This window comes from Amphiura filiformis, chromosome 8, assembly GCF_039555335.1.
Source record: "Amphiura filiformis chromosome 8, Afil_fr2py, whole genome shotgun sequence".
Taxonomy (NCBI): Eukaryota; Metazoa; Echinodermata; class Ophiuroidea; order Amphilepidida; family Amphiuridae; genus Amphiura; species Amphiura filiformis.
This window is the reverse complement of record NC_092635.1, coordinates 14,874,152-14,901,298: the sequence shown is the minus strand read 5'-3', so window position 1 is coordinate 14,901,298 and position 27,147 is coordinate 14,874,152. Positions and strand designations below refer to the sequence as shown.

Genomic DNA, 27,147 nt, shown 5'->3' with positions numbered 1-27,147 from the left:
TTAACTTACTCCCAGCGGCTCCACCCTTGAGTGGTCGGGAGGGGAGCCTTACGCTTCACCTACACCCATCGGCTCCACCCTTGAGAGTGGTCGGGAGGGGAGCCTGGGGCCCTAGTCTTAACTTACACCCACCGGCTCCACCCTTGAAAGTGGTCGGGAGGGAGCCTGGAGGGACCTAGTCTTAACCTACACCCATCGGCTCCACCCTTGAAAGTGGTCGGGAGGGAGCCTGGAGGACCTAGTCTTAACCACACCCATCGGCTCCACCCTTGAAAGTGGTCGGGAGGGGAGCCTGGAGGACCTAGTCTTAACTCTACACCCATCGGCTCCACCCTTGAAAGTGGTCGGGAGGGGAGCCTGGAGGGACCTAGTCTTAACCTACACCCATCGGCTCCACCCTTGAAAGTGGTCGGGAGGGGAGCCTGGAGGGACCTAGTCTTAACTTACACCCATCGGCTCCACCCTTGAAAGTGGTCGGGAGGGGAGCCTGGAGGACCTAGTCTTAACCTACACCCATCGGCTCCACCCTTGAAAGTGGTCGGGAGGGGAGCCTGGAGGGACCTAGTCTTAACTTACGCCCACCGGCTCCACCCTTGAAAGTGGTCGGGAGGGAGCCTGGAGGACCTAGTCTTAACCTACACCCATCGGCTCCACCCTTGAAAGTGGTCGGGAGGGAGCCTGGAGGACCTAGTCTTAACTTACACCCATCGGCTCCACCCTTGAAAGTGGTCGGGAGGGAGCCTGGAGGGACCTAGTCTTAACCTACACCCATCGGCTCCACCCTTGAAAGTGGTCGGGAGGGGAGCCTGGAGGACCTAGTCTTAACCTACACCCATCGGCTCCACCCTTGAAAGTGGTCGGGAGGGAGCCTGGAGGACCTAGTCTTAACTTACGCCCACCGGCTCCACCCTTGAAAGTGGTCGGGAGGGGAGCCTGGAGGGCCTAGTCTTAACCTACACCCATCGGCTCCACCCTTGAAAGTGGTCGGGAGGGGAGCCTGGAGGGACCTGGGCTTAAGCTACACCCACCGGCTCCACCCTTGAAAGTGGTCGGGAGGGGAGCCTGGAGGGACCTAGTCTTAACCTACACCCATCGGCTCCACCCTTGAAAGTGGTCGGGAGGGAGCCTGGAGGGACCTAGTCTTAACCTACACCCATCGGCTCCACCCTTGAAAGTGGTCGGGAGGGAGCCTGGAGGGACCTAGTCTTAACCTACACCCATCGGCTCCACCCTTGAAAGTGGTCGGGAGGGGAGCCTGGAGGGAGCTAGTCTTAACCTACACCCATCGGCTCCACCCTTGAAAGTGGTCGGGAGGGGAGCCTGGATGGATGTAGTCTGAACCTACGCCCATCGGCTCCACCCTTGAAAGTGGTCGGGAGGGGAGCCTGGAGGGACCTAGTCTTAACCTACACCCATCGGCTCCACCCTTGAAAGTGGTCGGGAGGGAGCCTGGAGGGACCTAGTCTTAACCACACCCATCGGCTCCACCCTTGAAAGTGGTCGGGAGGGGAGCCTGGAGGGACCTAGTCTTAACCTACACCCATCGGCTCCACCCTTGAAAGTGGTCGGGAGGGAGCCTGGAGGGACCTAGTCTTACACTACGCCCATCGGCTCCACCCTTGAAAGTGGTCGGGAGGGGAGCCTGGAGGGACCTAGTCTTAACCTACACCCATCGGCTCCACCCTTGAAAGTGGTCGGGAGGGGAGCCTGGAGGGACCTAGTCTTAACCTACACCCATCGGCTCCACCCTTGAAAGTGCTCGGGAGGGGAGCCTGGAGGGACCTAGTCTTAACCTACACCCATCGGCTCCACCCTTGAAAGTGGTCAGGAGGGGAGCCTGGAGGGACCTAGTCTTAACCACCCCACCGGCTCCACCCTTGAGTGGTCGGGAGGGGAGCCTGGAGGACCTAGTCTTAACCTACACCCAGCAGCTCCACCCTTGAGTGGTCGTGAGGGGAGCCTGGAGGGCCCTAGCCTTATACATAGAGCATCTGGCAGGGAAAACCAAGAGTAACAAAACACTTTCTCAGCTCTGCAAAAACAAAGGAGTCGGAATATTCCTCCGTGAACTGGAGTTGGGTAAATAAAAACATAATACATGTATAAGAAACACTTTGTTTTACCTGTTCCACTATAGCGGGCCTTAGCGGCATCATACCTTTATAATCATATTTGACAATTATCATGAAACAGGTGCTGTCGATATTTTCCTGTTCCACTGTGGCACATGTATGAAATCACTTTGATTTATTTAGAGCTTTTAGTCAAACTATTTATTTAACATGGCCTGAGCTTTCTGAAATGCCACTTTTCTACAAGTGTGTGTACCCGACTTTCTGAGAATTGGAGAGCCTGTTGAACCACTACATGGCTAAGTGATAAGGGGCTGTGCAATAATCATGAGCCCTGGAGGAAGTTTGCAAATTGGGAACCACAAGTTTTGGCATGTGCAAACCATTTGAAAGTTTTACACCCCTGGGGGCTACATAATTATTACACAGCCTGTATAAATCATTTTGCACTTAACTTTCATTGTCCTGATCATCATGCTCCAAATACTGCTTCCACTGAAAGTGATGATGATCTGTAATGATACAAAGAATATCAACATTAGAAGGCAAGAAAGTTGTACGAAAATCAATAAACTGTATTCAATATAACTAGAGATATGAGATACTGTAAAGATAGTTCTGTGCAATGCATTTCATTATGAATTATGCATCATTCCGCTTAATAAATGGGTATAAATAACAGGGTGACAGGTGGCTAGCTAAGACACTGGTGCTGTATTGTTGAAATTTGAGATTTTGAATAAACCGCAGGAACTGTCGCTTTTATTATTACGATGGAAATTTTAGTCTAACGATACACGATGTGCATAACACAGTACGTATGTGGCGTGCCAGCATTCGTGACATATCAAAAGAGCCGACACAACTCGCGTTCGAATGAGTGGCTCGCATTAGTGCCATATGCGCTGGTATTAAATAGTGATTTTCTTTATATTGCCTCGCTTTTAAGGTGGTATTTGAGGCATTTTGGAAGTGCCCTATTTATGTTTTAAACAGACTAATTGAATAGAGCAAGAACATACAAACATTTTTAAATTCCTTTGTATTGTATTGTTTTTATCAATAATAATTAATGAGTGCTCATTAATATGTAATTTTTAACCAATATTTTGCTACAAAACAATGCAAAATGTTCATAACATATTGGCTTCATATGACATATTGGAATATTGGCTTTCTGATGACTTCCAGATAAATTTAAATGCATAATTAATTAGCTAGCCACCCTAATTTTCATAATTAATTAGCATTCATGCAAATTATCTCAATAATTATGCAAATATGCAAATTAGAGGGCAACTTCACTATATCATATCAAAACCTTTCTATGTGAAAAGTAACATGTTTTTACCCAAAATAATATTCACTGCGCAATGAAAAACGAAAGTGACCTTCATAAACGCGAGCTATGTGGAGTCATGCTAAAAATAGATCGATAGTCAACATTAAAGTCTCACGCTTGGTATGCATTCCACTGTAATGCAATTATGCTGTGCCATATAGACTGTGACTAAACTAGCAGACCCAGCGAGTTATCGAAGGACTAGAACTGACTTCTGATTAGGGGGTACCCATAGTTTTTTGTATGACACTGGTGAGACTAAATTCAGGTCTATCATAACCACTTTTTAGATGACCATTAGGGAAAATGTCTATACAGTCGATTAACCCGAGGACATTTTAATAGCAAAAGCGCTATTTAAGTAGAGTGACTGTTGGAACAGGGCAGGTTTGACAGTGAAAACCCAGAAAAACTTGATTCCACGCAGGGAAGTGAACACAATTTAGTAAAAACATGGAATAAAGCAAAAATTCAAACATTTTCAAAAGCACCTACATTGCTATCAAAAAAATAATTTTAACCAAGGAATTTCTACAAGGTAATATAAAAATGGGAATAAATTTGGTTCACCAGACATTTGGAATATTGGCTTTCGATTTAATAAAAAATTTGCCATTTTTAGCCAGTTTTCTTTCATAATTGAATAGCATTCATGCAAATTGGATTCACTGATTATGAAATGCAAATTAAAGGTTTTGATATGAATACATTAGAACATATTAAAATCACATTGACCAAGTTCCAAGGCAAAAGTGTGCAAAAAAGTTCCCTGGACATTTATGCATTGATTTTGAGCAAAATATACAGGTGGTGGGCGCTGTATATTCTCCAAATTCAGTAAATTTCCATCATCAACCGTGTAATTGAATGGGATTATTTTGAAATTTTAAAAAGCTTAAAATATCACAAACAAATAGGCCTATGTTAATAAATAAATACAAGTTAAAACCGGGGTTCGATAATGAACCCCACCAAACTATCCCACTATAACTAATGGAAAATGCCATACGGCCGAGTGGTTTTGCCGGCTCTCTCCGACCCATTAGGCGGAGGCGCCGTGTTTAATGTTAGCTTTGGCCTACCCGGCTTTCCCGGGTAGGAATTAATGGCCTTTAATGAGTCTGACCCTGTTCTGTCAGTATCCGTGACATGAAACCTGTGGCACACAGATTAAGTTTCACCATATGGTTTCACTCATCAAACTGCAGTGTGCACAACCATGCATGCCATGCATGGTGCTGTGCAATATGATATCTGTGATCAAAGCACACAAGCAAGGTCCAAGGATTTGCGCACTGTCCAATGTGATACGGTGATCAAACCACACATGAAAGGGCCAAGGTTTTGCGCTTGCACAACAGATGACCGCTACGATGGAATATTCCTACAAGGCATGCTTGGTTTACCCACAAAGATATGGCTATACACGTGATACAGGGTTACAACTTATCCATAGTCGAATGAAATTCAACTTGAAACTTCATAAATCTTCTCAAATTCCTCAGTATTATACGATTATGACTTTATCCAGGAAGAATACACATCTTATCACACATGCAGCTAATCATTTCTTCAAACCTGCGTAACTAGTGAAATCGCCTTTAACATAATTATAATTTTTCTGAATTTATAAAGTGAGACTAGATTAAACTTATTTAAATAAGAAATTAGAGAACAAATACAAGTGGCAATGGTGCTTATGAAGTCGGGTTATTTAATTTAAATGGTAAGCAATGATTTTGAAATTTGTGAAATTGTGACCCGTGCTAGATATTTTTTGTTTTTTACATTAAATTACCTTTATTTACAATGTCCTATAATAGGCCTATGTTTGAATAATTTCTCATTCAAAAACGGAGCTCCAAAAAATTGCAGAACTTCAAGCTGCAATGAAGGAGTTTTTATGGAAATATTTCGGGCCAAAAGTATGACGGCCTTTTTCTTCGGTCTGAGTTTTCATTGAAATTTGCTAGGCAAAATCGTTTGCTTATTTTATCGATTTTGATCGAGTTGGCCTACTTCACAAATTATTGTACTAACATGTAGCTGGGTTTGGATTTTAAACTGATCTCACCATGCTCACTTTATCATGATAAATTAATAAGAAATGAAAATCTCTGTCAAGGCGATTTCACTTTTCGTCATGTTTAGGCCTAAGTTTCCAAAAACCCTGCTCTGCATTTTAAACTTCCCGGTTCTATACGCAGACTCTTGTAGAAAGTTAAGTTCAATATTTCAACAACAAAAAACCCTGGTAGAAGTTCGAACCTCCACGAATTTGGAAAGTATATAACATTAGTGTTTGAAGTGGATATTTTCGGGGTTCTTATAAAATTTGCATTAAAACGCACGGTAATTCAAATTTTCGATGCGCCATCATATCCACTTTCTGTTATGTTAACAGTTCCTTCTGTACATTAATTTTCACTACAGCTACAAAGACACAAATTTAAAGTCGCATCCCTTTCTCGCTCCCCTTTGTATATTAAGTCCACATCCTTTCTATTATGGTATTAACATACAGGAAAATGAAAGGCTTAGGCCTACATCAAATTAACTGAACTGACACGGTTAAATTTTAACATGGAAATTATAGTTCATAGATGCTCTGGCTAGCACGATCCCGCTCCCCTTTATCGTATTGTTGTAATAACTGATGTTCAATTCATTGTTACAGCTTCAACTATCGGCTAAGTCTGCACCCGTTTCTCTCTCCACTTTCTATACCATGAATACGACACGGATAAGTTGTATATCATGTATATAGGCCTGCAACAAATAAAAGGGTGCGGTCGCAGGTTTTAATGCAGAATTTCTAGATCGGTCGTGATGTTCATAGATACGATACTATAGCTCGAACCCCTTTCTCGCACCACTTTCTGTTTTTCAGTACAGTACAAATTATGGGTGACTTTTCTTTACAGCTACAAAGACACACATTTAAAGTCGCATCCCCTTTTCGCCCCCCTTTGTATATTAAGTCCATATCCTTTCTATTATGATATTAACATACATGGAAATGAAAGGCATTATAGGCCTACATCAAATTAAATGACACGGTTAAATTTTAACATGGAAAATCTAGTTCATAGTTAAGCTATGATAGGGCTAGTGCGATCCCGCTCCCCTTTCTTAAATGGTTCTGGTGACATCTTGTTCAATTCATTAAGGAGTCCCTTTTCTGTACAGCTACAACTATCTCATCCCTTTCTCGCTCCCCTTTCTATTACCATGAAGGAACATGAATATGACACTTAGCATCGGAAAAGTTGCAATGTTTGCATAGGACGGGAGCAAATGAAAGGGTGTGGTCTCGGATTTTACCGCGAAATTCTAGTTCGGTCATGATGTTTATAAATACGATAGCTCGCACCCCTTTCTCGAAACACTTTCTGTAAACTGCAGTTTCTTCTGTACATTAATGTTCACTACAGCTACAAAGACACAAATTTAAAGTCGCACCCTTTCTCGCTCCCCTTTGTATATATATTAAGTTAGATCATTTCTATTATGATATTAACATACAGGAAAATGAAAGACTTTAAGGCCTACATCAAATTAAACTGACAAGGTTAAAATTTTAACATATAAATGATAGTTCGTAGTTAGATGCTTTAGCTATGATAGGGCTAGCACGATCCCGCTCCCCTTTCTCGTCTTGTTCTATCGCATCCCTTTCTCGCTCACCTTTTACAATGAAGGCACCGGAAAAGTTGCCATGGTTGCATAGGCCGGGAGCAAATGAACGGGTGTGGTCTCGAATTTTACCGCGGAATTCTAGTTCGGTTATGATGTTCATAAATACGATAGCTCGCACCCCTTGAAAGACTTTAAGGCCTACATCAAATTAAACTGACAAGGTTAAAATTTTAACATATAAATTATAGTTCGTAGTTAGATGCTTTAGCTATGATAGGGCTAGCACGATCCCGCTCCCCTTTCTCGTCTTGTTCTATCGCATCCTTTTCTCGCTCACCTTTTACAATGAAGGCACCGGAAAAGTTGCCATGGTTGCATAGGCCGGGAGCAAATGAACGGGTGTGGTCTCGAATTTTACCGCGGAATTCTAGTTCGGTTATGATGTTCATAAATACGATAGCTCGCACCCCTTTCTCGCACCACTTTCTGTGAACTGCAGTTTCTTCTGTACATTAATTAATTTTCACTACAGCTACAAAGACATAAATTTAAAGTCGCATCCATTTCTCGCTCCCCTTTGTATATTAAGTCCATATCTTTTCTATTATGATATTAACATACATGGAAATGTAAGGCATTATAGGCCTACATCAAATTAAACTGACACGGTTAAATTTTAACATGGAAAATCTAGTTCATAGTTAAGCTATGATAGGGCTAGTGCGTAACCCGCTCCCCTTTCTTAAATGGTTCTGGTGACATCTTGTTCAATTCATTAAGGAGTCCCATTTCTGTACAGCTACAACTATCTCATCCCTTTCTCGCTCCCCTTTCTATTACCATGAAGGAACATGAATATGACACTTAGCACCGGAAAAGTTGCAATGTTTGCATAGGACTGGAGCAAATGAAAGGGTGTGGTCTCGGATTTTACCCTTGAAATTCTAGTTCGGTCATGATGTTTATAAATACGATAGCTCGCACCCTTTCTCAAACACTTTCTGTAAACTGCAGTTTCTTCTGTACATTAATGTTCACTACAGCTACAAAGACACAAATTTAAAGTCACCCTTTCTCGCTCCCCTTTGTATATATATTAAGTTCGCAAGATCATTTCTATTATGATATTAACATACAGGAAAATGAAAGACTTTAAGGCCTACATCAAATTAAACTGACAAGGTTAAAATTTTAACATATAAACTTAGTTCGTAGTTAAATGCTTTAGCTATGATAGGGCTAGCACGATCCCGCTCCCCTTTCTCGTCTTGTTCTATCGCATCCCTTTCTCGCTCACCTTTTACAATGAAGGCACCGGAAAAGTTGCCATGGTTGCATAGGCCGGGGAGCAAATGAACGGGTGTGGTCTCGAATTTTACAGCGGAATTCTAGTTCGGTTATGATGTTCATAAATACGATAGCTCGCACCCTTGAAAGACTTTAAGGCCTACATCAAATTAAACTGACAAGGTTAAAATTTTAACATATAAATTATAGTTCAGTAGTTAGATGCTTTAGCTATGATAGGGCTAGCACGATCCCGCTCCCCTTTCTCGCCTTGTTCTATCGCATCCTTTCTCGCTCACCTTTTACAATGAAGGCACCGGAAAAGTTGCCATGGTTGCATAGGCCGGGAGCAAATGAACGGGTGTGGTCTCGAATTTTACCATGAATTCTAGTTCGGTTATGATGTTCATAAATACGATAGCTCGCACCCTTTCTCGCACCACTTTCTGTGAACTGCAGTTTCTTCTGTACATTAATTAATTTTCACTACAGCTACAAAGACATAAATTTAAAGTCGCATCCATTTCTCGCTCCCCTTTGTATATTAAGTCTATATCTTTTCTATTATGATATTAACATACATGGAAATGTAAGGCATTATAGGCCTACATCAAATTAAACTGACACGGTTAAATTTTAACATGGAAAATCTAGTTCATAGTTAAGCTATGATAGGGCTAGTGCGAACCCGCTCCCCTTTCTTAAATGGTTCTGGTGACATCTTGTTCAATTCATTAAGGAGTCCCTTTTCTGTACAGCTACAACTATCTCATCCCTTTCTCGCTCCCCTTTCTATTACCATGAAGGAACATGAATATGACACTTAGCACCGAAAAGTTGCAATGTTTGCATAGGACTGGAGCAAATGAAAGGTGTGGTCTCGGATTTTAGCTTTAGCTAAATTCTAGTTCGGTCATGATGTTTACAATAAAACGATAGCTCGAGCACGGTGTGGTCCCTTTCTCGCACCACTTTCTTTGTAAACTGCAGTTTCTTCTGTACATTAATGTTCACTACAGCTACAAAGACACAAATTTAAAGTCGCATCCCCTTTTCGCTCCCCTTTGTATATATATTAAGTTCGCATCATTTCTATTATGATATTAACATATAGGAAAATGAAAGACTTTAAGGCCTACATCAAATTAAACTGACAAGGTTAAAATTTTAACATATAAATTATAGTTTATAAATACGATAGCTCGCACCACTTTCTGTAAACTGCAGTTTCTTCTGTACATCAATTTTCACTACAGCTACAAAGACACAAATTTAAAGTCGCATCCCTTTCTCGCTTCCATCCATTTGTATATATTTATTAAGACAAATCCTTTAAGATAGAAATTCTTGTTCATAGTTAGATGCTCTAACTATGATAGGACTAGTACGATCCCGCCCCTTTCTGGTATTGTTGTAATACTAACTTGTTCAATTCATTGGTGCCCATTCTGTACAGCTACAAGTATCGGCTTAAATAAAGCCCGCATCCCTTTCTCGCCCCTTTCTATTACCATGAATACGACACTTAGCAGCGGATAAATTGCATATAGGCCTGCAACAATAAAAGGGTGCGGTCTCGGATTTTTATGCCGAATTTGGTTAGATCGGTCATGATGTTCATAGACATGATAGATGTTATGTTATAGCTCGCACCCCTTTCTCGCACCACTTTCTGTTACTAAGCTGCAGTTTTTTCAGTACAAATTATGGGTGACTTTTCTTTACAGCTACAAAGAAACAAATTTAAAATCGCATCCCCTTTTCGCTCCCCTTTGTATAGGCCCTATTAAGTCCATATCCTTTCTATTATGATATTAACATACATGGAAATGAAAGGCATTATAGGCCTACATCAAATTAAACTGACACGGTTAAATTTTAACATGGAAAATCTAGTTCATAGTTAAGCTATGATAGGGCTAGCGCGAACCCGCTCCCCTTTCTTAAATGGTTCTGGTGACATCATGTTCAATTCATTTAGGATTCCCTTTTCTGTACAGCTACAACTATCGCATCCCTTTCTCGCTCCCCTTTCTATTGGACATGAATACGACACTTAGCACCGCAATGGTTGCATAGGCCTGGAGCAAATGAAAGGGCGTGGTCTCGGATTTTACCGCAGAATTCTAGTTCGGTCATGATGTTTATAAATACGATAGCTCGCACCCCTTTCTCGCACCACTTTCTGTTAACTGCAGTTTCTTCTGTACATTAATTTTCACTACAGCTACAAAGACACAAATTTAAAGTCGCACCCCTTTCTCGCTCCCCTTTGTATATTAAGTCCATATCTTTTCTATTATGATATTAACATACATGGAAATGAAAGGCATTATAGGCCTACATCAAATTAAACTGACACGGTTAAATTTTAACATGGAAAATCTAGTTCATAGTTAAGCTATGATAGGGCTAGCGAACCCGCTCCCCTTTCTTAAATGGTTCTGGTGACATCTTGTTCAATTCATTAAGGAGTTCCTTTTCTGTACAGCTACAACTATCGCATCCCTTTTCTCGCTCCCCTTTCTATTACCATGAAGGGACATGAATACGTTAACTTAGCACCGGAAAAGTTGCAATGGCTGCATAGGCCTGGAGCAAATGAAAGGATGTGGTCTCGGATTTTACCGCGGAATTCTAGTTCGGTTATGATGTTCATAAATACGATAGCTCGCACCCCTTTCACCACTTTCTGTGAACTGCAGTTTCTTCTGTACATTAATTTTCACAACAGCTACAAAGACACAAATTTAAAGTCGCATCCATTTCTCGCTCCGCTTTGTATTATTATTAAGTCCATATCCTTTCTAATATGGTATTAATATGCTGCAGGGAAATGCAAGGCAAATAGGCCTGCATCAAATAAAACTGACACGGTTAAATTTTAACATGGAAAATCTAGTTCATAGTTAAGCTATGGTAGGTCTAGCACAAACCCGCTCCCCTTTCTAATATGGTTCTGGTGACATCTTGTTCAATTCATCAAGGAGTCCCTTTTCTGTACAGCTACAACTATCGGGTAAGTCCGCATCCCTTTCTCGCTCCCCTTTCTATATATTTCCATGAAGGGACATGAATACGACATACATAGCACCGGAAAAGTTGCAATGGTTGCATAGGCCTGGAGCAAATGAAAGGGTGTGGTCTCGGATTTTACCGCGGAATTCTAGTTCGGTCATGATGTTCATAAATACGATAGCTCGCACCCCTTTCTCTTAAATTCATTGGTCCCTTTTCTGTACAACTACAGCTATCGGGTAAGTCCGCATCCCTTTGTCGCCTCCTTTCTATTACCATGATATGAAGGGACATGAATACGACACTTAGCACCGCAAATGGAGCAAATGAACGGGTGTGGTCATGGATTTTACCGCTGAAACCGAATTCTAGTTTGGTCATGATCATGATGATGTATATAAATACGACAGCTCGCACCCCTTTCTCGCACCACTTTCTGTTAACTGCAGTTTGTACCTTAATTTTCACTACACCTATACAAAGACACAAATTTAAAGTCTCATTCCTTTCTCGATCTCGCTCCCCTTTGTATGTTAAGTCCAAATTTATTATGGTATTAACATACAGGGAAATGTAAGGCACATAGGCCTGCATCAAATTAAACTGACACGGTTAAATTTTAAAATGGAAAATCTAGTTCATAGTTAAGCTATAATAGGTCTAGCACAAACCCGCTCCCTTTATAATATGGTGACATATTGTTCAATTCATCAAGTTGGTCCTTTGCTGTACAGGTATAACTATCGGTTAAGTCCGCATCCCTTTCTTGCTTCCCTTTCTATTACCATGAAGGGACATGAACACGACACTTAGCACCGGCAAAGTTGCAATGGTTGCATAGGCCTGGAGCAAATGAAAGGGCGTGGTCTCGGATTTTAGAACAAAATCTTAAGGCCCTTCACAATATTGGTTTTGAGTTTACTGCCGCATCCAAAATTGAGAATTGCAAAATATTTAATTAGGCCTATTTGATATTTATTTGACATTTTCTATTAAATGACATTTTAATTACATTAATTTGCTACTCATATAAATCATCCTAAATTAACTATGATGCTGAACAAACAAAGAATCCCTCTGCATTATTATCAATGTATGAAATCAACCATAATTGCAATATAATAATACATTTGATACGCTTAAAAGTAAAAAAAAAGTAATTAATAATTATTTAAAGCTACCTCGTGCCTTTTAAAAAAACAGAAAACAAAAAAATACACTATTATTAAGGCTTATCGCATTTGATATAGGCCTACTGCAGGGCCTATAAATTATAGAATAATGAAGTTTCAAGTTTCTTTTTCAAGTTCACAGAATTTTATTCACAGTAGATGTATCACGTGTATAGGTACATCTCTGTGGGTAAACAAATCATGCGTTATAGGAATATTCCATCGGAGGAAATTTGGGGGTCATCTGTTGTGCATGCGCAAGACCTTGGAGCTAGCTTGCCTGGTTTGATCACAGATATCATATTGCACATACACACACAGTGTTGTTGCACACTGCAGTTTGATCGGTGGGGATCGGTGACACCACATTTTGAAACTTAATCTGTGTGCCACATGTTTCATGTCAAGGTGCAGGAACCTGGGCAGGGTCCAGGGTCTAGAATTAATTGTTCATACTCTACATGCTTTGCCTGTCAGCAGTCAATTACAGGCATGCATCAAAGTGTCTCAAGAGAGCATTGGCCAAAGCTAACATTAAACACCGGGCCTCCGCCTAATGATCATGCCACTCGCCACCTGAAAATATAGGCAAAAATTACATATATTTAATGAGCCTTTTCAGTCATATTATCTCATTAACTACACTGATTATTGATAAAAAGATACAAAAAATAAAAATTGGTATGTTTTGAAACCTGTATGTCTGATTTGCTTCAAACAAAATGCATATTGGTTATTGTACTTTGCCCTACTCTGTTTAAAACATGCTCAGATCATTTTTTAATCAATGTAAATAATTGACTAATCAGTCAAATGAAATTTATGGTAAGACCGGTTGATACAAGGCCCGCGGACTAATGCAGGGGGTATTCAGACGGACTCCATGCCAACAACATCGATCCATGCATGATGTAGTAATTGCGAGTCTCAGGTGTCAGATTGAGTTTGGGCCCTTTTCTGTTTAAGCAATGATTTAAATAGTGTGAAAATGATGCACCAAATGTCTTCAATTGGACATTTTTGCAAAATTTTCCACCTTCCAAATTATAGGCCTAAAATATTAGGGAAAACTTGTCCACGAATGGCTTCTTAAACTGCTCATGTCACAAATTTTCGGCTTTTTCAAATTCAAAATTTTACACACTAAATGGTCCACCAAATCACTTCAATTAGGTCTCCATTTTGCACAATTTTCCTAATTCTGAAGGAGGAAACTCAGACACCACACCATAGTAGTAGATAAACAAGTGGCCATTCTCACTTCTGCTTTTGACTTTTGCCAAATTATGTTTAACACAATTTATAGGCCTACAATAAATAATAGGGAAAACTTGTCCACTAAAGACTTCATGAACTGTTCATTTCACAAATTTTTCAGCTTTTTCAAACTAAAATTTTACACACTAATAGTGCCAAAATGGACCACTAAATCACTTCAATTAGGTTTTCATTTCTTACTTCTGAGGATCTTCCCACACTTTATTATTTTCTGCACCCCCTCCACTTTCTAAAACTTTTCTCGTGGGCGGGCCCTGGCACACTATACAACAATTTCCATACATGTGTTAGTATTTGTTTTAACCCTAACTAGGAACATGCTTTTTTGCTGTTGGAAGGCAGAGAATGAACGAAAAAGGAGAGAGGATGAAGAAAGATTTATTTCACTTGGCACCCCCGGGCATTGACCCCGGGACCCCTCGGGTGCCACGGACACGATCACCCACCTCATGCCACTTGCCCGGCCAGCGACTTGGTGCCCATAAATGACTTAGGGTGATTGCGCAATGGCATCACATGGAATGCATGCATGCGCAGTGGTTTTCCCCCGGGGGGCTCACTCACATGTTAAGGTGGTACGAGTATGTGCGGAGGTCAAGGGTCCCTTTTTCAGGCTCTCCGACAGTTCCTTAAGATCCACATTTGCATCATGCTCCAGTTCATTGAGCTCAAATTTGGAGAAAAAATTTTTTTTGCTAAAAAGCCTATAATTTGGCCCAATTTTAGCTCCAAAGCCTATAATTTGGCCCAATTTTAGTTCACAGACCCCACAAAAATCTTAAAATTTCAGTTCATCAAGCCCCTATTTTGCCCAAAAATCAGTTCTTTGTTCCCAAAGTTCGGCTTTTCCTTGTAAGATTTTTACATGTTAGGGTTATGTTAGCAAAATAATACAGTTTGATTTAAGAGATGATAAAAATCCCAAAGGGAGTGCTCATAGAAGTTGCATGACTGTTTGGTAAAGTAACTGGGAAACAGTAGGCAATATGAAGGTGGTGTGTTGGTTTAATATCACTCATACATAAATTCTATGATTTTCCTGAATAATTTATACTCTCATTTCACTCATTTTGTCAGGCAGAGCTTCCAAATATTCCTGTAATGTCTTTCAGAAACCCAAAAGAGAAGCCCGCAACACGTTGCAGTTTTGAGCTTTTTCTGTCAAAAAAGGACCAAATTTGCCCATTGGCAAGAGTAGCAAACAAAAAATTTAGGTTCTGTATGCTTTCTTGGTCAAAAAAGTCCCAAATTTTGGGTATAAAGGTCTACTTTTGGGGAAAATAGGTCCACTACTATTTCCAAATTTGCCCCCCCTCCAAAAAATTTTTCTGGCTATACCCCTGACAATATCACGTGAGCCCCCATCTCTCCTGAACTTTGTTTACTTGGATCACCCTTTTCAAACATTCTTCTTTTTAGTCACATAATGTTTTAAAGCAAGGTCATGCCAAAAATGCACAGTACTCATACTCAGACGGTCATAGAATTTGAGGAGCGACATGCTTGAGAATTGTGATCATTTCTCATCTACCTGTATGTAGGGCCTATTTTATTACAGATGATTTGAGACACTGACTTACCATCTATTTAATCATCCCATGTGAGGGGTACTGCAATGTCATCTGTGCACCTATTCATCCAAGATATTCCTGGACTGTGACCTAGTTGCATGCCACTTCATGACGTCTGATTCAAGAGTCCATAATGTCTGTGTCCAAGTATGTCTGTAAAAATATCAAAATTATCAATTGATTATATAACTTCAAACCTACTAAATCCATTTCTTTACCCAAGGTAAATTGGGTCTTATTTTATTTTAAAATGACCTATTAATTTGAACTTCTATTTGTTATGACCACTTCATCATTTTTGGCAATGTTTTCCGGTTTGTTCATAAACTCTATTCGGCCGAATTAAAAAATATATATGTTTAGCGTCCAGGTTTTTTACAAATAAGGAAGGAGGCGGGGCTTTTTTTAAAATGGTGCAAAACCCCAATGTGGTCCATATTATGGCATATTTTTCATACACTATGATACCTAGAAAAAAAGGAGGTGGCCTTTGCGCAGTGGTTTTCCTTGTAAGATTTTTACATGTTAGGGTTATGTTAGCAAATAAAACCTCTGTACATGTACAGTTTGATTTAAGAGATGATAAAAATCCCCAAGGGAGTGCTCATAGAAGTTGCATGACTGTTTGGTAAAGTAACTGGGAAATAGTAGGCAATATGAAGGTGGTGTGTTGGTTTAATATCACTCATACATAAATTCTATGATTTTCCTGAATAATTTATACTCTCATTTCACTCATTTTGTCAGGCAGAGCTTCCAAATATTCCTGTAATGTCTTTCAGAAACCCAAAGAGAAGCCCATAACACGTTGCAGTTTTCAGTTTTCTGTCAGAAATGAGGTGATAATATGGCAATGCGAGGCATAAATATTTCCTTCCAATATTTTGATAATCGGGATGGTTCATATGGGTTTTCTATTTTGTGCTCTTCACACTAACTTGTTCCACATTTGCACCCGTATTTCTGCACCTGTAGGCCTATTTCACCAAAAGGGCCACTTTGCTAGCATAGAGAGTGAAAAAAAAACCAGGTATTTTTATGCTTTTTCTGTCAAAAAAGGACCAAATTTGCCCATTGGCAAGAGTAGCAAACAAAAAATTTAGGTTCTGTATGCTTTCTTGGTCAAAAAGTCCCAAATTTTGGGTATAAAGGTCCACTTTGGGGAAAAAAAGGTCCACCACTATTTCCAAATTTACCCCCCAAAAAAAAATTCTGGCTACACCCCTGACAATATCACGTGAGCCCCATCTCTCCTGAACTTTGTTTACTTGGATCACCCTTTTCAAACATTCTTCTTTTTAGTCACATAATGTTTTAAAGCAAGGTCATGCCAAAAATGCACAGTAGGGCCTACTCATACTCAGACGGTCATAGAATATGAGGAGCGACATGCTTGAGAATTGTGATCATTTCTCATCTACCTGTATGTAGGGCCTATTTTATTACAGATGATTTGAGACACTGACTTACCATCTATTTAATCATCCCATGTGAGGGGTACTGCAATATCTGTGCACCTATTCATCTAAGATATTCCTGGATTGTGACCTAGTTGCATGCCACTTCATGACGTCTGATTCAAGAGTCCATAATGTCTGTGTCCAAGTACGCCTGTAAAAATATCAAAATTATCAATTGATTATATAACTTCAAACCTATTAAATCCTTCCTTTAACCAAGGTCAATTGGGTCTTATTTTATTTTAAAATGACCTATTAATTTGAACTTCTATTTGTTATGACCACTTCATCATTTTTGGCAATGTTTTCCGGTTTGTTCATAAACTCTATTCGGCTGAATTAAAAAAAAAATATGTTTAGCGTCCAGGTTTTTGACAAATAAGGAAGGAGGCAGGGCTTTTTTTTTAATGGTGCAAAAGCCCAATGTGGTCCATATTATGGCATATTTACATACACTATGATACCTAGAAAAAAAGGAGGTGGCCTTTTTACAAGCCGACAACAAAGTCGGCTTGTTCCGTCTTTCGCCAATTCTTTCTTTCTTACAAGCCTACGACAAAGTTGGCTTGTTTTGCCTTTCGACAATTGTTTCTTTCTTTCTTCTGGCAACCATGCCTCTTCTTCTACAAACAAAATGCGCTGATTATAAATGTATGTTAGTCAGTACTGGCATGGGTATTTAGGGTGCTTTCCAGCAAAAAATAGACTCAATGTTTCTTTCTATTCAATAGCTGAATGACATCCATCCAACGACATTTTAAAATCTGCAAAATTTTCAAAAAAGTTGCACAATCATAATCATATAAAATATGCAGTACAGATAATGAACGAATCATCATCGTTTTCCCAACCATTTTCTTTACCCGTTGCTATGGGAGATAAACGGTCAAAAACTCTATGTTGAGAATGGGTATTTAATGCAAATCTAGGGAAATAAGCATATTATAAATGGTCAAAATGTTGAAAATTTTCACATTTTTGGAATTGACCATGTAACTTTGAAAGGACATTTCTCTTGATGTGAATGTCACAGAGCACTCAAGTGTTTTACTCAAAACATTTTATATTTCAAGAAAAATATAACAAAATTTGATTTTATGAACATCAGTTACCCTTGAAGGCCACACACCACTAAATCAATGCGCCATTTGTGCAACCCTACTAAGTTCCGGTAAAATACGGAAAGTTTTTGCGGTATTATGGGCTGCTGTTTCAGTCATCAAAAAAGTCGCATTTTTATGATTTGGAGATCAGATATGTGAGTACCAATTTCATATAAATTGACTGAATTGCAAAAAACATTGTTGAAATGTTTGAGCTGCACAAAACGTTAAGTGGATAAATCCCATTGAGTTTGAGTCACACAAAATAAGCCAGTCTGTACATACGGCGTACATGAGACTGGCAAGCGCCCAGAGGGTTCTCCCTAGTTGAAGGTATACAGGAATGTGCCACGGTTTTAGAGTACCTTTTCAGCAATTTTGTATATCAATGGGTGGGCTTTCAGTGGAGACCAATTCATGCGCCAATTGGACGATTTGGGCAAAAGTGCCCTAAAAGCACCCAATTAGGGCAAATTTGGGGTTTTAGTAGAAAATTGGTATACTGATGGGTGGCAAAATCAGCAAAATGTAGGTATAGAGAAAGTCAGCATTGAAAGTCTGCGTGGCACATCCCCGTAAATTTTTTCGAAGACCTCCAACCTTCCCCCCCCCCACCAAGCCAAGCAAGTCTAGTTAACGTGGCTAAGTGAGTGAGTTTTCTTTCATATTATACTCATATTTTACCTCACAAGTTTTGCTTAAAATGACCATGAAACTTTGACAGTTGTTGCTATAAAATAATATTTGGCAAATGGTTCAAAATTCAACAGCTACAGCTAGTGTAATAGTAATAATCAGCCGGCAGCCTTTGACCATGTTGACTTTCACTTTGCCTATACAGAAATTGAAATGAATGATAATTGATAAGCTTCATCAAATTTATGGATGGTGGATTGCTAACATTTATTAGTATGGCATGATTTTACTGCGTCTTACCCAATCATCAGCATGCATTTAACATGTTTAATACAAAGCTGGCACAACAAATTCAAAAACTCGTGAATTTAGTTTATTATCACCAAAGTGGGCATGCGCAGAAGAATAAAAGACAGCCTGTGTGCTTTATGGGTGCACACCACCAATTGAATTTAAACACACGTGAAATTTTCAAAATGTGAAAACGCTTCTTTTCTTTTCGCGATTTTAGACCTTTTCGGCAACAAAATGAATATAAAAATACCCCCAATCAATTGCAAATCGATAAAATTTAATATACGTTTCAATGTATCAGTATTGTGATTAAATTTTGAGATGGTGGTGCCAAGGCACCATTAGGCCTACCAGTCTGGGGAGAGGTCATTAAACTTTACATGGGGTCAAATTTCAAAGTTCATCAAATTGTGTCGAAAACATTAATGTATTCCTCTAGGGATTCAGAAAATATAAAGCTTTTACCTATCTAGGATGTACCGTTCTTGAGTTGTTACCAAAAAGGTCACAGGTCAAGCGTTGATCTCTTACGGGTCAAAATTTTAAACTCGCTCCGATCTTGATGAAAATGGTGTCAAATCTTTGTTTCGATAAATGATCTTAAACAGCGCAAGTTAAGATGTTTCACATACTACCGGGACATAGTAGGTAATGTGTAGCACTTGTCAGTGCCTGTATGGGACAATGACAACCCCTCTTGCAAAATCCACCAGTCCTATTTACTTCAACCTTAATTTTTGATCTGAATAATAGAGGTATAGGAATATTTTAAATCTGTGTCCAAAAATGTTGCACCATATTCAGGCAAAATATGGCTTAAAATGTACTTTTCATGATTTTTATCATTTTTTTAAAACCAAAAATGCCCATTTTTACGCTTTTGTCTTGGCGTAAAAATGTATTTTATTTGACAAGAAATGTTTATCAATAATGTATTGAGCTAGATGTTTCAATTGAAAAAGTTAACAGTGACATATTTCTGTAACCCTTCTACCTCCATTATCACATCTGTTATGTTACGTGCCAGGAAGTTGAAATCACCCATGATTATATATACTCTTAAGGGGTACTACACCCCTGGCCAATTTTATGCCTATTTTTGCATTTTTCTCCAAAATTATAGCACATTGGTAAAAAGTAAGATATGTATATTATATGGGCAAGGATTACAACTACTGTACTGAAAATTTGTAAACTCAAAGCAAGTAGTTATTTATTAGATATTGGTTTTCCCTCATTTTTGACTGTAACCCCACAACTGTTGTCCGTGCTGAAATAAAATTTACAGTGCAGTAGCTGTAGTCCTTGCCCCAATAATAAACATATCTTATACTTGTCCTCAAAGCGCTATAATTTTTAAGAAAAACATGATGCAGTCATGTCTACAGTAGAATTCATCTCGACCTTTGCAGGACTTAAACCCCATTAAAAGCTATTAAACCAAGATAACACTCATTGAAGCAGCTCAACTGATTAAATCAGATCTTCTCTGGTTGTGCACAAGTGTCTGTTTTCAATGTGCGACATCGCAATAAAGCTGGTATTATAGCTTCAGTTGGGTAACCGATTATAAAGGAAACGAAAGGAAACAATGGTATGTGTATCATTGTTCACGAAATGAGACAAAGACCTGCTTTTTGTTAACCAGCAGTCTTCAAAATGAGCAACATAATGATTGTTGACTTAACACGGTTTGGAAATAATTTCTTCATATTTTTGGTGTTATCTGTCGTTTACATATCCTTCCTAAAACACAAAAGTGCGACCCTCTCCAAACATCTAAATTAGCTAAAAATTTAGGACATGTTACAAAACTATATTTTCTAGAACCTATTTAGAATAGTTTAAATGTAGCTTTTACCGGTTTTTTGTGGCATCCTTCAGAAGTGAGCGGTCCGATACCAATATTTTCGGTCAAATCTCCATTCAATTGACACGGGGAGTTGGCTAGCTATGCCTTGCCCTCACTCATATTTTACAAAAGTGCGACCATTTCTGAACATCTAACCTGGCTGTAATTTTAGGTCATGTTAGAGAAATATATTTGCTAGAAGTTTTAGAGAATAAATAAAATATTGGCTGGTTATTTTTCACACAGTGATGTTAACTAGGCAAGTGTCCATTCTTCCAACATACATCATTTGTAAAGGTCACGCGTCAATGGTGAGAGCACTGTGTATTGTGCATAGGAAAACGGACAGTAACTGCAGTATGATGCATAAATTTTGGTAGGGGCAGAGGCGGATTTAAGGAAAAGAGCCCTGTCAGCAAAATATCATAGGGGCCCAATAGCAAAGGGTTGAAATCAGGAGCGTGTCTGAACCTTTTGTTTGGAAGGTGGCAAGACAGACATTTGACCAGTTCGGCCCAATGTTATATGAAAATTATGTGCGCACTGAGTGCGCGATTCCATTTCATACTATTTGAAGCAAAAGATGATGTACATTTGGGTAATTTTGCTCGAAGCGCGCGAAAATTTGACATTTTACACTATTCTATACCCAAATCAAGGGTTTATCAAATTTGTGATCTTGGATATCTGGGCCAAAGTTGGTAAAATTCATATATATCTAAGAGGAAAGACCTTTGTAGTTATAACCAGCTTTAATGATACGCTTATATCTAACATTCGGGGTCCATACTAGGTGAACTACTTGTATTTTGACTTTTTGAGAATGTATACTGTGTGAACTCGGAGTCCTGATTCTATAGAAACTGTATTCCCAAATATTAAATTTGGGCCCATGGGGCCCTTGACCTTTGATCTCTTGCTGGGGCCAAAACGAGGGCCCTAGGTGTGCTACATACCGGGCTTGATAACTGTTTTAGTTTGAGGGCTGCGAGACTTGAAAATGTGGATGGAGGAGAAGGAGAAGCAATCCAAGAATCATATAAATGCGGGCATTAAAGTAATGGTCTTTTCGTTGCTGTTCTCGCCACCGCACCACTGAACCTTGCAGAAAACAATTAAAAAAAAAAAAAAATGCAGGGGCCCTTTGGCCAAAATAGCAGGGGGGGCCTTGTCAGCAACTGCTGACTTGCTGACAGCTTAAATCCGCCACTGGGTAGGGTGTAGTACCCCTTAAAATTTTGGCTTATATTGGCTTCAAAATCAAAGTTATTTGATTAAAATGTGATTTTAGTTGTTCAGATGATTTGGTACGTCGGAAATGGTCTGAAAAGAAACTAATTTTGATTAAAAGGTTGCCCACATCTATAATATGGAAATCATGACAGATCTTTCTGAAAATGATTAAATTGCTTTATGGTTCAAATAATTTAATCAATATGTAATGCTTGCAGATAGTACAGTTTTACTGGGAGTGTTGTATTTTGCACACCAAACCCGATAATATAGCCTTCATACTGACCCTGTTTCATAGAAGATACCGGTACATCTTTTTTCCATGTCAAGATGCATCCATTGCTTAAAATATTTTTGAAATTCTCAGAAAATGTCCTTTAATTTGGTTGCGATCTACCGTAAAACCTCGTGTTTTTGATGAAAGCTAAATTAATACGATGCATCCGTAAATATGCCAATACAATAGATTGGTCTTAGAATAATACTTGTTTGTATATGCTTGGATCTGTAATCTATTTGCTCAAATTCAATAATGGCGCCTGGATTGATTTAGCTTTAATCATAAGCACTCTATGTGCTTGTAGACGGGGTTTTACGGTATATCATTTGGACGATGATGACAGCGACAATGACCATGTTTTGATTCAGACCATGATGGTAATAATGAAGATGAATTAATAGCCTACCTATAATTCTCCTTATATTTCGCTTTCTGCAACTGCGAATGCAATCTTTAAGACATGTGTTCCGATCCCTGGTCTGATGCAAGCGATGAAAACTGTACAAATTGAAAAAAAAAAAGAAAAAGATTTAGTTTCAGCTCTGCAGTTATTGAATATATTAAGCATTATTTTGAAACAGTGTTTTTGGAGAGACTGCCAGTGGCGTTAAAGCCAGGGTGTGGGAGGTTGTTGGGAAACTGGCTGCTTTACCCTTTCCTTCTATCCCGATTTACTCTTTCGGGGGGGGGGGGCATCCCCCACTTTTCTATAAAAAAAGTTGACATTTTTATATTATACTAAAACCTGTAACCACATAATATGTTTATGACCAAAGAAATTCTTGCAGATTAGGCCTAATTCGTTTAGCTACTATCGTTATTTGAATTTACGTTCTGGTTAACAGAAAGAAATTACAACACACTGACAGTAGCCTACTTTTTCATAGATATCTACTGAATTAGTGTCATAAAAGGACGCTAAAATTGCAAACAAAAATTGAATACTTCTTGATTTATTCGAAATGGCTTAAATTCTAAAATTCTAAAATATTGGACTATAAATTTCTCCTGTTTTAATGGTCATAGGCCTATAAATATGTGGGTCAAATGTTTGAATGCTATACAACCAGTTCATGATGTTTGGCTGCCATAGAAACAAACGGCCGATACTCGGGCTTCTTCTGTCGATAACAAAAATATCATCCGATAAACGATGCGTTTAATATTTGCCCATTTATTCAAGATGAACCTCCTAAATGAGTTGGTTTGCTAACTCAATCTCTATGCTTAACCATTCACCCCAAGAGAATCTCAACTCTTGCTAATTCGCCCCCCTCAAATAATGTAAACTTGAAAATTGGCCTGGTAAACTCGCTATTTTACCTTTATTTCGTGTAAAATCGCATGGCCTGGTGAATACGAAATGACATCTTAATATTTTTGTCTCTGCCTCCTTAACCCCCCCCCCTCCCCCTCCATTTCAAGACGGATTGACAGTAATGACCAAGTTTATAATTAGTCCCAGTCATTGAGACCTGCGGACAAAATCATTTTCATTGGGTATTAACCTATCTGTTAAGAACAAGCTCATTTAAACGTCCAAATGATATAGACTAACTTATGATCAGAAGAATATTTATAAGGCTTACCTCGCACTTTGGCTTAATCATTTTCGATGTCCAATCGGTTAATTATCCATGAACTTCTTCCGTTTGGTACACCAATGAGCTATCAGTGGTATGGTATACTACGTGATTACATGACGAACGGCTAGGCTGGAATAAAATGCCCGGATCGCCACGGCGCGAAAAACGAATAGAATTTCAGTCATGTGATGCAATCAAAAACCACAGAAGCGTATAAGTGTAAGTGTGATAAACAAACTCCTTTGACAGAACAACTGACATGTTGTAACAAAAAACGTATACAATATTATTTAGAAAATAGTAGGCCTACTACTAGGCAAACATGTCACGTATTTATTTATTAGATTTTTCTTGGTCATCAAGGTAATTTCGTAAACAGCTTGGACCACTTTTGTGTCTTTGTGAAAGTGACTGAATTGAGTTGAATCATCATGATCATGAACTATCTGGTTGATGGTGCTCTTAAGGGGTGGGGTATGAACGTTTGGACAGTATTTATTGTGGGGCATTTAGAGCACATCAGACATATCGAATTGCATTCTGAATACGAAGAATGTCCTTCTGATATCAAATAATTTTGATTTTTTGAAATTCGCAATGTAATACACATTTTATGGCAAATGATTAAAAATTGATATTTTTGATATTTAACAGTACTCGAAGTAAACTTTATAAATCTGATGATCCATACTTAAAGTGTATGTAGGTGGGATGAAAAGCCGACGATCAATTGAAAATTTTGACCTTTCGTATTGAAGATATGGATTTTTTTTCCAAAACACACAAAAAAAATAGGTCTTTTGGGGAAAAAAATCCATATCTTCAATATGAAAGGTCCAAATTTTCAATTGATCGTCGGCTTTTCCTCCCAGCTACATACACTTTAAGAATATATCATTAGATTTATAAAATTTACTTCGAGGACTGTTATATAGGCCTATCTAAAATGTGAAAATATCAAATTTTAATAATTTGTCATAAAATTTGTATTATATCGTGAATTTCAAAAATGAAAATTATTTGATATCAGAAAGACATTCTTCGTATTCAGAATGCAATTCGATATGTCTGATGTGTTCTCATGTCCCACAAAAAATACTGTCGAAACGATCAAAACGCTCATTCCAGATCCCTTAAGATGGGTAATTTTTTCAAGCGAAATTGCAATTTATATAGACGTACTTATTATTTTGTTCAATCATTAATCATAATTATAAAACGTGTTGGCCTAAATACCATGCAAGAATAAGCACATAGTACTAATTTCTGGTGGTTCTATGAAGCATACAAATGATAAATTTAATTATTACCTTTTACAAATGGGACCAAGTTTTATAATTGAGCAGAAATAGGGGCTTTTGTTGATATGCAATTAATATTATACGCAACTCTCAAACATGTCAAATCCATTGTCCGAATCAACTGAAAATTTGGAATATAAATTCACGAAATGACTCGTTAATATCAGTATACAGAAAACGTTGAAATGCCGGGTTATATAAAATAAACATTACTACAATGTTATCAGCAATAGATAGCACATTACTACAATGTTATCAGCAGTAGATAGCCGGGTAGATAGCACATTACTACAATGTTATCAACAGTAGATAGCACATTACTACAATGCTATCAACACTATATAAGTAGATAACACATTACTACAATGCTATCAGCAGTAGATAGCACATTACTACAATGTTATCAGCAGTAGATAGCACATTACTACAATGTTTTCAGCATGCAGTAGATAGCACATTAGGGGCCTACTACAGTACTATCAGCAGTAAATAGCACATTTACTACAATGTGTTATTAGCAGTAAAACACATGACTTCAATGCTATCAGCAGTAGATAGCACTACTACAATGTTATCAGCAGTAGATAGCACATTACTACAATACTCTCAGCAGTAGTCCATTGTCATTGCACTCAAAAACAAGCATGGGAGACATCAAAATTTTGTGGCGGGTCATGTTCTATTATAGACATCGTGTTTTACATCCATTTTGACACCTGGACAAAAAACTTTCTCCCAATTGACAATTTAGTTTTCATTCGACTTCGCTTAATTAAAAGCCATTACTACGATGTTATCACTGGCAGTAAGTAGATAGCACATTACTACAATGCTACATAATAATATTAGTGATAATGAGATTCAAATTGATGGTTATAACATAAGTAGGCTGACAGAACCCATGTGCATCACGGTGGTATGTTATAGGGAACAGCCCAAAAGTTCGATGAAGCCCTATAAACGAAAGTCCTATCGTTAGAAGGCTAACCCCTCCCCCTCCCCTCTAACGTAAGTGCCAAATATCGAAAATTCCAACCCGTATTCATTGGACATGGGGCCGTTGCTATGGTCGATGGGGTTGTGGAGGGGTGCGACATTGCGACATTGCTAGGATATGGATCACGTTTAAAGGATCTGGAATGAGCGTTTTGAGCGTTTCGATAGTATTTTTGTGGGACATGAGAGCACATCAGACATATCGAATTCCATTCTGAATACGGCAAAAGTCTTTCTGATATCAAATAATTTTCATTTTTTTAAATTCACGATAAAATACAAATTTTATGACAAATTATTAAAATTTGATATTTTTCACATTTTTGATATATAACAGTTCTTGAAGTAAATTTTATAAATCTAACGATATATTCTTAAAGTGTATGTAGCTGGGAGGAAAAGGCGACGATAAATTGAAAATTTTGGATATGGATTTTTTCCCCAAAAGACCTAATTTTTTTTTTGTGTTTTGGGACAAAAATCCATATCTTCAATACGAAAGGTCAACATTTTCAATTGATCGTCGGCTTTTCATCCCACCTACATATACTTTAAGTATAAATCATCAGATTTATAAAGTTTACTTCGAGTACTGTTAGGCCCAGAGGATGATATAAGCACTTCCCAACATTCCACTATGTTACTTGCGGTTAGCATAGCTGTGTGAGCGAACATGACACCACTACTCGCCCACTGCATATAGACGTACATTGTACTGCACGTGCATGGTTTAATTTGAATTTTTACAGTTATATTTACATAAAAAACGCTGTGAAGATGCTGGTCGATTTCACATTTTATGTTATCTACAGAAGGTGTGAATTATCCTTTAAACACACATCACTTTTGTTCTGAAATCGACCACGTAATAATGACACACGCACAATTCTAAAACAACATCTTTTGCACAGTATTAGGTATTGCGAATTTCAAAAAATATAAATTATTTGATATCATAAAGACATTCTTCGTATTCAGAATGCAATTCGATATGTCTGATGTGCTCTAATGTCCCACAATAAATACC

General features: G+C 38.5%; 1 long non-coding RNA gene across 1 annotated transcript; it reads right to left on the bottom strand.

Annotated features, from left to right (window-relative positions):
* Positions 1–1,979: 1,979 nt before the first annotated feature.
* LOC140158221 (uncharacterized) lies at positions 1,980–16,971 on the bottom strand. The gene is made up of 3 exons (XR_011859731.1): positions 16,850–16,971; positions 15,389–15,532; positions 1,980–2,584 (listed from the first exon to the last, which is right to left on the bottom strand). It is a non-coding gene; the product is annotated as an uncharacterized lncRNA (long non-coding RNA).
* Between the last annotated feature and the right edge of the window lie 10,176 nt (positions 16,972–27,147).